Here is a 4,429-nt window from a genome sequence, read left to right as displayed (position 1 = left end):
GCAGGGAGAAAGACTGTCAGGCTCCAGTCTGGGTGCCCCCACAATTCATACAATGGGGATCTTCCCAAACAGGTAGGGCATTCCAACGCAGGATAATGCAAAAAAAGACAAATGGCCACGAGCAGGCATTGTTATTATGATTATTATTTGCAATGGCCCAAATCATACTGCAGAGCTGATCTAAGAAAGGCACAAACCAGGCTGGGCGTGGTGGCTCATGCCTGTAATCCCAGCACTTTGGGAGGCCAAGGTGGGCAGATCACGAGGTCAGGAGATCAAGACCATTTTGGCTAACACGGTGAAACTCTGTCTCTACTAAAAATGCAAAAATTAGCTGGGCGTGGTGGCAGACACCTGTAGTCCCAGCTAATCGGGAGGTTGAGGCAGGAGAATGGTGTGAACCTGGGAAGCGGAGCTTGCAGTGAGCCGAGATCATGCCACTGCACTCCAGCCTGGGCGACAGAGCGAGACTCTGTCTCAAAAAAAAAAAAAAAAAAAAAAAAAAAAGAAAGGGACAAACCACCACAAGCAGACATTGCTTTTACAATGGAAAGAAAATGAATAAACCTTATCTTTTTTGGTAAAAGATAGACTCTTTGTGTCATACAACATGGATCAGAGTGAATTTTACTTCACACAGTACGGGCTGAAGAACAGAGTTTATTAGGGCAAGTTATAGGCCAGGGGTCAGTAAGCGAAGTCACAAGTGCTCCATCCTCCCATCATCCCCAGACAGGTGTGCCACTGTCAGATGCAGTGAGACAGAGTGGCTCTGTGTTTCCTTAGGAGGGACTTCATGCCTTCAGTTGCTCTCTTTCTTAGCAACTTTGTCAGTGGAGGTAAAATCAGACTTTCTGAGCACTGGTCAGTAGGAATTTGGAGTTCCAAGAGTTACCCAGAAAGGCTAATTTTCCAGTAAGAAGGATCCTCTTGGTGGGTAGAAGGGGTCAGTGAGGGAGACTGTGGGTCATAATATCCAAGTCTTGGCCCAGGTTAAAGGATAGGTGGACTATTCATGAAGCTAAGGAACACAGGTAGAGGAGAGGCAGGTTGAGGGAAAATGAGGAGTTCAGTTTGGGACCTGCCGGCTCTGGCACACATATAAGTTAACCCCATACGAGGTTATGGTATGGTCCCTGTTATAAACTCGCACAGCAACCTGAGGTTCTCCTTTGTATTGTTTATCCCAGTTGCAATTAGATCAATAATTTCATAATTAGTGTTGAATCTCTGCTCTGGATTGCAAGCTCCCTGGGGCCATCGCACACCCAAGTCTAACCACTATGTTGCTAGAACCACACCCCAGCACCTGGCATAGGGTCAGGCACAGAGTAGGTAACCAATAAATGTGTTGAATCAATCAATGAATCCACCTGGAGCAACGCAGCAGGCAGTCGGATACACGGGTAGAGAGAAAGTCCTGGGCTGAAGCTGTAGGTTCAGGAAAGTCCTGCACGTGGATAGCAACGGAATCCAGTGCTCTGGGTTAGCTGGCCCAGGTTGGTTAAGAAAATCAAAAGACCTGAGCCAGAACTCTGGGAGACACCAACATCCAACGGGTGCAAGGAACAGGTGCTGCTGCAAAGGCAAACAGTGAACTAAGAGACGATGGTGTTATGGAAGCTAAGGAAAGGGAGAGTTCTGAGTATGAAGAAGTCAATGGAGCCAAATACTGCTAGGTCTTGGAAATAGTAAACTCCAGTGATTACGAAGCACCTGTGTGCCGGGTACTTTTCTGACAGCTCTATGTGTATGAATGCACTTAATTCTCACAGCAACCACATGATAATTAGGGAAGTAATGTCATCATCACTTTCTCCCTATGATGGGGACACTGAGGCACAGAGCGAGGACCCAGCTAGGCTACCTGGTCCCCGAACCTGTGCTCTTAACCATGATGTATGCCACCTCAGAGAAGGGGTAGCAGATAAGTCACTGGTAACATTGACAAGAGCAATATCGGTGGCACTGTAGGGCTGTCACATGGCAGTGAGTCAAAAAGTGAGGCCGGGCGCTATGGCTCACGCCTGTAATCCCAGCACTTTGGGAGGCTGAGGCGGGCGGATCATGAGGTCAGGAGTTCAAGACCAGCCTGACCAACAAGGTGAAACCCCGTCTCTCCTAAAAATACAAAAATTAGCCAGGCATGGTGGTGGACACCTGTAATTCCAGCTACTCAGGAGGCTGAGGCAGGAGAATTGCTTGAACCTGGGAGGTGGAGATTGCAGAGAGTGGAGATTGCACCACTGCACTCCAGCCTGGGCAACAGAGTGAGACTCCATCTCAACAACAACAAAACGTGAGTGGGAAGCAAGAGTCAAGGGCAGAAGTCCAGCCCCTTGCTACAAAGAGGGGCCCAGCTGCACCCCCACCACCTGGACTCTGCATCCTCGGGTAATCTGTGTGCAAGGCAAAGTCTGAGAAGCACTGGATGAGATTATTCCTTTAGGAACTTTTTAAGTGAGAGGTTTTTCTTTTTAGGATAAGAGAGGCATGACCATTCTTGTAAACTCAGAACTGTGGTTTGCAGCCCCAACAGCATATTCGAATCACCTGGGGTGTTTTTGAAAAACAACTGATTCCCTGAGGCTCACCCCCAGAGAATCTGCTGGAGTTTGTCTGTGTGGCCCAGATGATTCTAATGTGGAGGGGGTGGTCTGAGATCCACTCAAGAAGGCACAAGGACAGGATGAGACCTCCGCAGGGAAATGAGAAGGGACACAATGAAGGGACAGGATGAAGAAATGCAAAGGAGACATTTTGGAAAAGGGGGAAAAGCAGTCAGAGCAAAGCGGAGAGAGAAATTTACAGAGGGTAGGGGCGTCAAGAAAACAGACGTTCAAAGGGAATCATATTTGAGAGCCCATCATTTTTCTTTCTTTTTAACAATTTTAATTAGGACCTACATGGTATTGCAAGAATGGCACTTGAAACACTTAGATGGTGTTACTGGTCTGCTCAAAGCCTTGCGCCTGGCGTAGTAGGCTGTTGGTGGTCTGGCCTTGCTGACCTCCAGCACACTAGGCTCTCTGTGTTCCCCTTCCTACAGCACAGTGATTATGTTCCTGCCTCAGGGCCTTTGTCCTTGCTGTTCTCATCTCTGGGCTGTTCCCCTCACCTCCCTTGGGTCCCCTCCAGTGTTCTCTCCTCAGGGAGGACTCCTCTCATCACTCTATTCCTTTCCTCTGAATTGTTTCCTAACACTACCTCATGTCATATACCCACTTGCTGTTTGTTTATGGTCTGCCTCCTCTGCCTGAACGAACGTAAGCCATGGAAGGAAGGATGTGCCTTGCTCACAGTGGAATATCCACCACCGACAACAGTGAGGCACAGAGGTGACACTTGCAGCAAGTTTGATGAGTGAATAAATGGCTGTTGCTGCTGCTTGGTGTAAATGCACAGGATGCTGAGATGAACAGGTACTTCTGAGAGTGCCTGGGAAAAGTGATGAGTGGGGGTATTGCATGAGAGTGAGCTGATTAAAGACAAGTAAATGGATATCCTTAAGGGCGCAGTCAAGGAGGGAGTGCAGGATTATAATGGCAGGAAAGAAGCAAACAGGCAGTTTATTGTGTGACTGATGATGTGGTTTTTGCACAAGACCACTTACTATGTGTGGCTCTGGGCGAGCTTCTTAACCTTTCTAAGCCTCAATTACCTGATCAGTAAAATGAGGCTGATAACCATAGTGCCTTCCATCCAGGGTTGTGGTGGGGGTTAAATGAACTAATGGAGCCTGGTACCGGGTAAGCACGCAATAATTAACTGCTATGACGGATTCGAGATTGGGGGAAGAGTGTGAAATGTTGCACTGCAAAGAGATGTTTCTGTAATCGTTGCGAATCTTGGTCCAAAACTTACTACCCTGGAATAGACCTTGTTCCCAACCACTCACCCACACAAACATGTCTGCCTTGCCAACGCCATCACCAGCCTTTTCTCCTCTCTGACTCTTCTGAGAGCTAGCCCAGCGCCTGGCACAATAAGTTTCTCCATAAGTATTTGTTGTTGTTCTTTGCACTTCTCACCAACAGTGCTGCCAAGATTTTAACCCCATCAGGAGAATCTCTGGTCAGGGAGAGATGTCTCCAACCTTCCTAGGGGAGAATGGGCTAGGTAGAAAGATAGCACTCGGAGGGCTCTGAATCACTCTGAATCATCTGTAAGGGTGGCATAGTAAACGTAAGTCATAGGAGGAGAGTGGGTTTGGTCCACCAGAACCTCCCCACGGAGCATCTGCATCCAAGGGCGGCCAGAGGCCAATAAAAGGGGCTGAGGCCTTGGCTCCTTTAAGAGGCGTGGCCTCACTGCAGCCTCCGCAGAGGTGATTGGCTGAAGCGGCCGGCTGTGGGGGGCGGGACTCCGTTGCCAGGGAGCGGCGCGGGAGCCGTGAGGGGACTGCGGCGGCTGCGCGGAGGAGCGAGGC

This window comes from Macaca fascicularis, chromosome 7 (assembly GCF_037993035.2).
Source record: "Macaca fascicularis isolate 582-1 chromosome 7, T2T-MFA8v1.1".
Taxonomy (NCBI): Eukaryota; Metazoa; Chordata; class Mammalia; order Primates; family Cercopithecidae; genus Macaca; species Macaca fascicularis.
The sequence above is the reverse complement of the archived record's forward strand: the minus strand, read 5'-3'. Positions refer to the sequence as shown.